Below are 12,935 nucleotides of genomic sequence, written 5' to 3' on the forward strand. Positions count from 1 at the left end.
CTACAAGGTGTCAACTGTTCCACAGGGATACTGGCCCATGTTGACTCCAATGCTTCCCACAGTTGTGTCAAGTTGGATGTCATTTGGGTGGTGGACCATTCATGATACACACGGGATACTGTTGAGCATAAGCATAAAATACCCAACAGCGTTGCAGTTCTTGACACAAACCATTGCGCCTGGCACCTACTACCATACCCCGTTCAAAGGCACTTAAATATGTTGTCTTGCCCATTCACCCTCTGAATGGCACACATACACAATCCATGTCTCAAGGCTTAAAAATCCATGCACTGATTGAAGTGGATTTAACAAGTGACCTCAATAAGGGATCACATCTTTCACCTGGTCAGTCTATGTCATGGAAAGAGCTGGAGTTCATAATTGTTTCTACATTTAGTGTATACGTTGCATTCGGAAAGTGTTCAGGCCCCTTAACATTTCCCAAAATGTTAACGTTAAATCCTTTAATTTTTTGGGAAAATCAATATTAGTGTATCTAAACACAATACCCCATAATAACAAAGCACAAACGTTTTTTTTTAGACATTTTTAGAAAATGTATTAAATATAAAAAACAGATACCTTATACCTTAGTATTCAGACCCTTTGCTATGTGACTCGAAAATATGCTCAGGTGCATCCTGTTTCATTGATCATCCTTGAGATGTTTCTACAACTTCATTGGAGTCCACCTGTGGTAAATTCAATTGATTGGACATGATTTGAAAAGGCACACACCTGTCTATATAAGGTCCCACAGTTGACAGCGCATGCCAGAGCAAAAACCAAGCCATGAGATTGAAAGAATTGTCCATAGAGCTCCGAAACAGGATTGTGTCAAGGCACAGATCTGGGGAAGGGCACTAAAAAATGTCTCCAGCATTGAAGCGCCCCAAGAACACAGTGGCCTTCATCATTCCTAAATGGAAGAAGTTTGGAACCACCAAAGACTCTTCCTAGAGTTGGCTGCCTGACCAAACTGAGCAGCTGGGGGAGAAGGACCTTGGTCAGGGAGGTGACCAAGAACCCGATGGTCACTCTGACAGAGCTCCAGAGTTCCTCTGTGGAGATGGGAGAACATTCCAGAAAGACAACCATCTCTGCAGCACTCCACCAATCAGGCCGTTATGGTGGAGTGGCCAGACGGAAGCCACTCCTCAGTAAAGGCACATGACAGCCTGCTTGGAGTTTGCCAAAAGGCACCTAAAGGACTCTGACCATGAGAAACACGATTCTCTGGTCTTATGAAACCAAGATTGAACTCTTTGTCCTGAATGCCAAGCGTCATGTCTGGTGGAAACTTGACACCATCCCTGCGGTGAAGCACGGTGGTGGCAGCATCATGCTGTGGGGATGTTTTTCAGAGGCAGGGACTGGGAGACTAGGCAGGATCGAGGGAAAGATGAACGGGGCAAAGTACAGAGAGATCCTAGATGAAAATCTGCTCCAGAGCGCTCTCAACCTCAGACTGGGGCGAAGAATATCCTTCCAACAGGACAACAACCCTAAGCACACAGCCAAGACAACGCAGGAGTGGCTTCGGGACAAGTCTCAGCCAGAGCCAGGACTTGAACCTGACCTGCCAAGCTTGTAGCGTCATACTCAAGAAGACTTGAGGCTGTAATCGCCAAAGGTACTTCAACAAAGTACTGAGTAAAGGATCTGAATACTTATGTAAATGTGATATTTCATTTTTTATTTTTTCATACATTTGCAAACATTTCTAAAAACCTGTTTTTGCTTTGTCATTATGGGATATTTTGTGTAGATTGATGAGGGGGAAAAAGTTAAGGGATCTGAATACTTTCTGAATGCACTGTATATGCAGTTGAAATTTGGCCATAGAATCCATGACCAAAGAAGATGTATTTTCATCTGTTTCATTCAGAACTGAAGATTACTCTGATTTCAGCGTCTGTAAAAAAATATATTTTCAACGTATGGAAACGTCTTTTCAAAGATCAGAAAATACATATTTTCTTTAATTCAAAACCAATAATGAATCTAAATTCAACGTCTGGAAAATACATATATTCAACTTCCCGAAAATATGTATTTTCACCTTTCATTCGGAACCTAAAATTAACCTAACTGGTATTTTAGATGTATTTCCAGCGTCCTTTTGCCTACTGGGTTGTGAATGAAGCTAGCAAGTCTAACTACATGAACAGTGAGTTAACATTAACTAGCTAATGTTAGCTAAATATCTTTTCCCTGGTGGACTAACGCAAGCTAGCATGTCACCACGTGAAAAAGTATGACTACCAAACTGTGAGTTAACCTTAACTAGCTGGCTAATTCAGGTTAACATTAAAAGTAGATACAGCGAAACGACTTAGATGCAGAAAGTAAAGAGCATTGAGTACCACAATACGAGTCATAATACCCATAAAACCTATTGGTAAAACCCGGACGTGGTTCCAATCGTTTTTTTCATCATTCTTTGTGTCTGGGATTTTTTAACTACTTCATATAAAGGCTGTGTTTGATATATGCTTACCCTGGTGTGACATTTTGATAGCCTTACAAATCTCTCTGGACAAACTTTTATCAGTGTATTTGCCTGTAATCACCCCCCAAAAATAAAATGCAAATTAGCCGCTAATATGGCTATCATACAAAACTATGCATCCTGTCACAAGCTTTGAGGTCATCCTTCAAGGCACATTTCTCCATGCAGTAACCTAACAAGCAGATATTGTAGCCAAGTAAGTTTGATATTGTGTGTTTCTCATGTGTATTCTTGTTTAGCATTTTTAAAATGACCTAGTTAGCTACTTTAGCATTTTTTATTACTAGAATTACCCTTACTAGAATTACCCTTTGTAGAGAACTAACTAAACTTAGTGTCAACGTTGTTTGTAGAGACAGACCAAGGCGCAGTGGATTTTGAGTTCCACATGATTTATTGAAAGGGAAACTTAGCAAAACAATAAACCAACAACAAACAGTGTCTACATAGGTGTTACATGCACTTACTCAAAACACAATATCCCACAAACACAGGTGGGAACAAACACTACTTAAATATGATCCCCAATTAGAGACAAAGATACCTGCTGCCACTAATTGGGAATCATACAAATCACCAACATAGAAACATGAAAACTAGAACACCCACATAGAAATAATAAACTAGACTAACCCCCCAGTGACGCCCTGACCTACTCCACCATAGAAAATAAGGACTCTCTATTGTCAGGACTTGACACTGAGGTCTGTCCGTCAATCTGAAGCGAGCTGCCAGGATGGGTCTGTGCTATGTACCAGCTTGTAACCACTACTCTGATAAGTACACGTGCATTTTATAATTTTCCAACCTCTGTAATCGAGAGGTGTCTCTGGAGCCATGTCATAAGGTAATCCCTGTTTGCTATCTGCTAATAAGCTGTTTGGGTTAGGTCAAAGAGCTAGGTGCTTATGAAAATTAGCTAGATAACCACCGACTGTAGTTAGGTGTACAACACACGATACCTTCCTTACAAGTAAAAAAAAAAAGAAAAAAAACAGCAGACTGTTGTGACCTTTTTATTGACAAGTATTTAGTAAGCTAGCCGGCTAGTTTTTTAAATATATTTTTTTAACCTTTATTTAACTAGGCAAGTCAGTGAAGAACAAATTCTTATTTTCAATGATGGCCTAGGAACAGTGGGTTAACTGCCTATTCAGGGGCAGAACAACAGATTTGTACCTTGTCAGGTAGGGGGTTTGAACTTGCAACCTTCCAGTTACTGGTCCAACACTCTAACCACTAGGCTACCCTGACGCCCCTATATAACATTAGCTCACGGTTTGTAGGTTATATCTTTTCACGTGGTGACATGCTAGCTAGTGTTAGCCCACCAAGGAAGGGATATTTAGCTAACGTTAGCTAGTTAACGTTAACTCACCGTTCGTGTAGTCAGACTTGCTAGCTAACGTTAGGCCGGCACCATGGCATGGATAGGTGGCTACCACTTTAAAAAGTCTGACTAGATGAATGGTAAGCTAATGTTAGCTAGTTAGATACAGTGAGACAAAAAAGTATTTAGTCAGCCACCAATTGTGCAAGTTCTCCCACTTAAAAAAATGTTCATCATAGGTTCACTTCAACTATGACAGACAAAATGAGAAAAAAAATATTCCAGAAAAATCACATTGTAGGATTTTTAATGAATTTATTTGCAAATTATGGTGGAAAACAAGTATTTGGTCACCTACAAACAAGCAAGATTTCTGGCTCTCACAGACCTTTAACTTCTTCTTTAAGAGGCTCCTCTTTCCTCCACTCGTTACCTGTATTAATGGCACCTGTTTGAACTTGTTATCAGTATAAAAGACACCTGTCCACAACCTCAAACAGTCACACTCCAAACTCCACTATGGCCAAGACCAAAGAGCTGTCAAAGGACACCAGAAACAAAATTGTAGACTTGGCACCAGGCTGGGAAGACTGAATCTGCAATAGGTAAGCAGCTTGGTTTGAAGAAATCAACTGTGGGAGCAATTATTAGGAAATAGAAGACATACAAGACCACTGATAATCTCCCTCGATCTGGGGCTCCATGCAAGATCTCACCCCGTGGGGTCAAAATGATCACAAGAACGGTGAGCAAAAATCCCAGAACCACACGGGGGGACCTAGTGAATGACCTGCAGAGAGCTGGGACCAAAGTAACACGGCCTACCATCAGTAACACATTACGCCGCCAGTGACTCAAATCCTGCAGTGTCAGACGTGTCCCCCTGCTTAAGCCAGTACATGTCCAGGTCCGTCTGAAGTTTGCTAGAGAGCATTTGGATGATCCAGAAGAAGATTGGGAGAATGTCATATGGTCAGATGAAACCAAAATATAACTTTTTGGTAAAAACTCAACTCGTCGTGTTTGGATGACAAAGAATGCTGAGTTGCATCCAAAGAACACCATACCTACTGTGAAGCATGGGGGTGGAAACATCATGCTTTGGGGCTGTTTTTCTGCAAAGGGACCAGGACGACTGATCCATGTAAAGGAATGAATGGGGCCATGTATTGTGAGATTTTGAGTGAAAATCTTCTTCCATCAGCAAGGGCATTGAAGATGAAATGTGGCTGGGTCTTTCAGCATGACAATGATCCCAAACACACCGCCCGGGCAACGAAGGAGTGGCTTCGTAAGAATCATTTCAAGGTCCTGGAGTGGCCTAGCCAGTCTCCAGATCTCAACCCCATAGAAAATCTTTGGAGGGAGTTGAAAGTCCATGTTGCCCAGCAACAGCCTCAAAACATCACTGCTCTAGAGGAGATCTGCATGGAGGAATGGGCCAAAATACCAGCAACAGTGTGTGAAAACCTTGTGAAGACTTACAGAAAACGTTTGACCTCTGTCATTGCCAACAAAGGGTATATAACAAAGTATTGAGAAACTTTTGTTATTGACCAAATACTTATTTTCCACCATAATTTGCAAATAAATTCCTTAAAAATCCTACAATGTCATTGTCTGGATTTTATTTTCTCCATTTTGTCTGTCATAGTTGAAGTGTACCTATGATGAAAATTACAGGCCTCCCTCATCTTTTTAAGTGGGAGAACTTACACAATTGGTGACTGACTAAATACTTTTTTGCCCCACTGTAAATCAAGACTGTGTGAATGCATGAAACTACAATACAGGCGGGATGTTCTACAAAAGTCAGATTCTATAGACAACATACTAGAATTGAGTTACCACTCATCTAAGTCTGGTATCCGTGCTTGCAGTGCTTGAGGGGTCACTACAGACCCGGGTTTGATCCCAGGCTGTGTCACAGCCAGCCGTGACCGGGAGACCCATGACGCGGCGCACAATTGGCCCAGCGTTGTCCGGCTTAGGGGAGGGTTTGGCCGGCCCGGGATTTCCTTGTTCCATCATGCTCTAGCAACTCCTTGTGGTGGGCCAGGCGCCTGCAAGCTGACTTCGGTCGCCAGCTGGACGGTGTTTCCTCCGACACATTGGTGTGGCTGGCTTCCGGGTTATGCAAGCAGTGTGTCAAGAAGCAGTGTGGCTTGGCAGGGTGGTGTTTCGGGGGACGCTTGGCTCTCAACCTTCGCCTCTTCCGAGTCCGTAGGGGAGTTGCAGCAATGGGACAAGACTAACTACCAATTGGATATCACGAAATTGGGGTAAAAGTAAGAAAAAACAAGTGTATGAAAAAAATAAAGGCAACGGAAAGAGTTAATGGTTTGGACAGGGGTCTCTGATAGCTGATGCCGCTTTCAAAACAACTGGGAACTGGGAAATTTTAGACTTCCGACTACAGTGCATTCAAAACAACTAGGAACTCTGGAAAAGAGCTCTGATTGGGAAAAAATATATTTGAACGGTCATCCAACTCAGAATTCCAACTCGGGAACTCGGACCTCTTTCTAGAGCTCTGACTTTCCGACCTGAAAATTACTGACGTCATGATTTGACCTCGTATTTTTCCGAGTTCCCACTTGTTTTGAACACAGCATGACAGTGTCGGCAAGAGATGGCGTGCAGGAGCTTCCTGCAGGAATTTGTAGTCCTGCTGAGGACTTCTCTGTTGCTAATTAGCATTTCATAGTTTTGAGTAAATTGAGGCGAATATATTGATAAAACTCACCTTGTCCGAGAGAGAATTGCATGGCTATCAAAACGTCACCCCGGGGTAAGTCTACACGAAACACAGACCTTTATATGAAGTAGTTCTAAAATCCCAGATGCAAAAATGAACGGGCTAAAAAAACGATTGAAACAATTACCGGGTTTTACAACTAGGTTTTATGGGTATTATGACACGTCCACTGTGCCGGACTATAGTGGGTCAATTTCCGCAACTAAGAGTGTTGAAGCGCGTGGCTCAATTTCTCTGCTGTTTTGGTCCCGCTGTGAACAGCGTAAGGCGAACCCGTGCACATGCACAGAAACTGTGTGAGAGCAGCTTTGCATCTCGCTCATCTCAATATCTACGGTGCTGCTCGTGGCAACGTCATTTCATTGAGTCTAGTTACCTTTAAGATTGATGCCATCATTTTCTGTCCATTATAGCAACCAAGACTCCATCAGATGATGTGAGAATCCTACATGTATAGAACATATATCGTGTTTATATGTTCCCTAAAGGTTATAGAAAAGAGCAGAACTCTCTCTCCACAGGTTATTGAAAATGTGCTATTTTAGTATTTCTCCAATAGGATTCCTCAAGGAGAAAGTCCCCCACTACTATGTCAAAGATAATAAAACTAAAATACTTTAGTAAATACTACAGTATACTATAACCTGTAGGGAACACAATATATGGTCTATACCTGGCATGTATGTTTCTCACTTACGGGTCGCACAAATTGGGATATGGGGGATGGAAATAGGCAGGGTATATGTAAATTAAATAGTGTAGTATTTACTAGAGTAAAAAATATATACATCTTAGGAGCCCTTGGTGTCCTTGGCAGACCATAAAGAAGCTACGGCTAGCAATTATTAAAATATACATACAAATGTAGGATCTTAATTTGACCTATATTGTCACAGAAAAATAATCCTGTAGCAACAGGATTTGAATGTTTAGTCCATCATGTTGCTTGATTGATGATTAGGCAATTAGCTGGCCAAAAGTAGGCTACATGAAAAGTCCAATACGGTTAATATAACTTGTATGTTTTCACTGAATTGATGCAAATCACGAAGCACATCAGATTTTCCTCCAAATTCTCAGCAACAAAATGGCGCTAAAATTAGGTTACTACATCTGTACCATGACATTTTTTATTAAAAAGTCAAGACCACTTGGAATCGAGAGCAGCAAGGTCCACCTTAAAGTATGTGTGGGCCTATGTTTGTTCTTGATATTTTTTTATTTTAATTGCAAGAGATACATACATAGAACGTCCATTTAACCAGTCATAGTACTCTATTACAGTCATTGTATTTCCTTTTTAATGGATTGTAATGATTACCCACTGTAAGCAGCTCAAGGACAGCACAACTGACGCGATATATCATTAATTTGAAGTGCCTCATAACGTTGCACATAGTAGACCATCAAACTCACATGCCCGTGTATGTCTCTCTGCAATTATCTGGTCTGAGACCGGTGGTCGCTCAACAGTCACCTTGCTATAGGACAGGTAACTCAAATGAACTCGTAGGTAAAATACCATAGTAGTTTTAAGTGACTATAAATCTGACATGAGCCAGTATGTTCTCAGTGCTGCACACAAGATACTTGTACTAAGTCCACATAAAATGTTAGTGTATTTTGTTGACATGCTATTTAATTGAGACATGTTGAAAATGCTATAATCCTTCTCTTAGAGCTTTTTTCAAACTGTCAGGTTTTTATAGGTTTCTTGCTTGATTTACTATTGACAAGAAGCTGAAGCGAATTGGCAAACAACATTGTGTGATGTATGAAAGCATGACAGGGTGGCACAAAGTGAGAAGAGAATTAAGGAAGTGTGCAAGTGTGCATATGAAGCCATTGGACTAAATCAAGTGATTGATTCCTGTGTACAGAATTACAAATTTGCTTGAGTTTAAATACAGTGATTTTATTCCTTATACTGTACATCAGGAATAAAGTACCTCACATTCCTCAAAGTAAAAAATGGGTTGCTAATGCAGCATTTCATTAACATGGAGGAAAAAAAATGGAAAATCCATTAGAAAATGATACAGTGGCAAAAAAACGTAATTAATTGTAAAATATTGATCTACGTTTTATGACAAATTAACCTCACAGGAATGGGTGTTAATAGATTTTGAAACAACCATTAATAGCACATAAAACATTTATGGTTGTGAGCATATCATGTGCTAAAAGAAATCATTTATTTTGTTCATACTGTAGGCTTGGACAAATACAGGAGCTGTTGGCTGCTGTAATGGCAGAAACTATGAGTGAATGTTTCAGATAACATGTTCCTAGAAGCTATATTGATTGTTCACTGTCTTGGAGAAGGAACAGGTTCCAGTTTCCATTACTTTGAGGGCAAGAATCATATATTGAGAGAAAATGACATTTACATGACTATATTGAGTGAAAATATTGGTAAAACATCTGGTCGGAATGCCACACGATACACTCTTTTTCATGGTCCTTCAAGCCGGATATGGATAATGATCATGTTAACATGATGCCCCCAGGCAACATCCATGCCTACATTTGATGTAAGATATGTTAGTGTGACTCCGGAGTGGGTTTTGCTATGGTGTTCAAAGGTGGGAAAAGTCTTCGGAAGAGGAAGTGATGTAAAGCTTTCCCAGCATATTCATGAGCTTGTGAAAGGTTATGGCCAAATGTGAAAAATGTGTTAGTGTAGTTCAGCAGAATGGTTACTCACTTGGACCTCATGCTGTTAAAAAAACAGTCAAGGTCTACTGTAATGGAGTCTTTTGAGAAAGACTCATGAAAAGTTTTTATCTATGGGAATTTAGCGCCATTGCATCATTAATTGGCACTGGTTGTTCTCTGAGAGTGAGCCTTCCAGCTACACTGCATGCCCCCGCTGTCTGCCTCTGCTGCCAGCCAGTGCCCATGTACACAATGCCAGTTTAATTAATGACATCACTAAAAGGTTTGGCCCACTAAAGTTTGCAACCTGTTTAATATCCTAAGTGCCTCTGCACCTCTCTCAATCTCCCAAAGGTACAATATGAAGAGGGATCAATCAATACGAGCTAGGCCAAACCTCCATACCACCACCGACAGCATTAGCAGCAGCTCCTCCCCTCTCCCAAATAAATTGAAAGATATCACCTAGTTCTTACCCAAAGTCTGAGACATATAGACAATTACAATCAAATCAAATTTATTTATATAACCCTTCGTACATCAGTTGATATCTCCAGGCTATGTGGGGTGGCCAGTCCTCTTCTGGTTGTGCCGGGTGGAGATTATAACAGAACATGGCCAAGATGTTCAAATGTTCATAAATTACCAGCATGGTCAAATAATAATAATCACAGGCAGAACAGTAGAAACTGGAGCAGCAGCACGGCCAGGAGGACTGGGGACAGCAAGGAGTAATCATGTCAGGTAGTCCTGAGGCATGGTCCTAGGGCTCAGGTCCTCCACAAGAGAGAATTAGAGAGAGCATACTTAAATTCACACAGGACACCGGATAGGACAGGAGAAGTACTCCAGATATAACAGACTGACCCTAGCCTCCGACACAAACTACTGCAGCATAAATACTGGAGGCTGAGACAGGAGGGGTCAGGAGACACTGTGGCCCCATCCGATGACACCCCCGGACAGGGCCAAATAGGAAGGATATAACCCCACCCACTTTGCCAAAGCACAGCCCCCACACCACTAGAGTGATATCTTCAACCACCAATTTACCATTCTGAGACAAGGCCGAGTATAGCCCACAAAGATCTCCGCCACGGCACAATCCAAGGGGGTGCGCCAACCCAGACAGGAAGATCACATCAGTGACTCAACCCACTCAAGTGATGCACCCCTCGTAGGGACGGTATGAAAGAGCCCTAGTAAGCCAGTGACTCAGCCCCTGTAATAGGGTAAGAGGCAGAGAATCTCAGTGAAAAGAGGGGAACCGGCCAGGCAGAGACAGCAAGGGCGTTTCGTTGCTCCAGAGCCTTTCCGTTTACCTTCACACTCCTGGGCCAGACTACACTCAATCATATGACCCACTGAAGAGATGAGTCTTCAGTACAGGCTTAAAGTTTGAGACCGAGTTTGCGTCTCTCACATGGGTAGGTAGACCGTTCCATAAAAATGGAGCTTTATAGGAGAAAGCCCTGCCTCCAGCTGTTTGCTTAGAAATTCTAGGGACAATTAGGAGGCCAGCGTCTTGTGACCGTAGCGTACGTGTAGGTATGTACGACAGGATCAAATCAGAGAGATAGGTAGGAGCAAGCCCATGTAATGCTTTGTAGGTTAGCAGTAAAACCTTGAAATCAGCCCTTGCCTTGACAGGAAGCCAGTGTATGGAGGCTAGCACTTGAGTAATATGATCAAATGTTTTGGTTCTAGTCAGGATTCTAGCAGCTGTATTAAGCACTAACTGAAGTTTATATAGTGCTTTATATCCGGGTAGCCGTAAAGTAGAGCATTGTAGTAGTCTAACCTAGAAGTGACAAAAGCATGGATTAATTTTTCTGCATGATTTTTGGACAGAAAGTTTCTGATTTTTGCAATGTTACGTAGATGGAAAAAAGCTGTCCTTGAAACAGTCTTCATATGTTCTTCAAAAGAGAGATCAGGGTCCAGAGTAATGCCGAGGTCCTTCACAGTTTTATTTGAGACGACTGTACAACCATTAAGATTGATTGTCAGATTCAACAGAAGATATTTTTGTTTCTTGGGACGTAGAACAAGCATCTCTGTTTTGTCGAAGTTTAAAAGTATAATGTTTGCAGCCATCCACTTCCTTATGTCTGAAACACATGCTTCTAGCGAGGGCAATTTTGGGGCTTCACCATGTTTCATTGAAATGTACAGCTGTGTGTCATCCGCCTTGCAGTGAAAGTTAACATTATGTTTTCGAATGACATCCCCAAGAGGTAAAATATATCGTGAAAACTATAGTGGTCCTAAAACTGAACCTTGAGGAACACTGAAATTTACAGTTGATTTGTCAGAAGACAAGCCATTCACAGAGACAAACTGATATCTATCCGACAGATAAGATCTAAACCAGGCCAGAACTTGTCCGTGTAGACCAATTTGGGTTTCCAATCTCTCCAAAAGAATGTGGTTATCGATGGTATCAAAAGCAGCACTAAGGTCTAGGAGCACGAGGACAGATGCAGAGCCTCGGTCTGATGCCATTAAAAGGTAATTTACCACCTTCACAAGTGCTGTCTCAGTGCTATGATGGGGTCTAAAACCAGACTGAAGCACTTCGTATACATTGTTTGTCTTCAGGAAGGCTGTGAGTTGCTGCGCAACAGCCTTTTCTAAAACTTTTGAGAGGAATGGAAGATTCGATATAGGCCGATTAGTTTTTTATATTTTCTGGGTCAAGGTTTGGCTTTTTCAAGAGAGGCTTTTTTACTGCCACTTTTAGTGATTTTGGTACACATTCGGTGGATAGAGAGCCGTTTATTATGTTCAACATAGGAGTGCCAAGCACAGGAAGTAGCTCTTTCAGTAGTTTAGTTGGAATAGGGTCCAGTATGCAGCTTGAAGGTTTAGAGGCCAATGTTTAATTTCATCATTGTGTCAAGAGATATAGTACTAAAACACTGACAGCATCAATGTGAGAGAATGACAATTTGCAACAATTTGATTCAGGTTACTCATGAAGCCGCTGATACAATGTTGACGCTTAAAGGATCACATGCTTTACAATCCTATATCTGGTATATAACGATGTACATTGTATGTGTAATGCAATGCACAGTGTCACGATGTGAAATTCTATTCCTTTAATCTGGAGAGGGTATCGCTTCGACGCCATTTGCTTTCCCCAGTGCAGTCTGTCAGGCTTAATTGGAAGCCCCATTACAAGACTCTAATCTGACTATGCTGCTCATTGGAAGTAATTCATTCAAGGCAGTGTCTATAAAAAGCCTATAACTCTCACTCCAGTCTCATCTTCTCCTTTATGCTCTCTCTCGTTTTCCAAAACATTGAATGAAGAGGGAATTATGAATTGTTTAACACAAACCTTTATTCACAAATTGTTGAATGGGGGAAAAAAACACTGACAAATCATTTGTATTATAATAAACTCACCATTTTCACTTGGTTTATGTACGATGCAGGCCTAGACAATATTTTAGATGTGTGTTGCTGAGTAATTTACTTATATCTCTTTAAATTCATAGATTGGTTATTTCCAGTTAAATCTATTTCTAAGGTGTAATCATTGGAAAGGTAATGTAATCATTATACAGTAAGTCTTGGTTCGAGTAGCTTGCAGCCCACTGTTTTAGCCAACCAAGGTAATCAGAAGTAGTTTTTGTTACAAGCGGTCTAAGCTCTTTTTTTCACAC

The sequence above is a fragment of the Oncorhynchus masou genome, chromosome 17, assembly GCF_036934945.1.
Source record: "Oncorhynchus masou masou isolate Uvic2021 chromosome 17, UVic_Omas_1.1, whole genome shotgun sequence".
Lineage (NCBI taxonomy): Eukaryota > Metazoa > Chordata > Actinopteri > Salmoniformes > Salmonidae > Oncorhynchus > Oncorhynchus masou.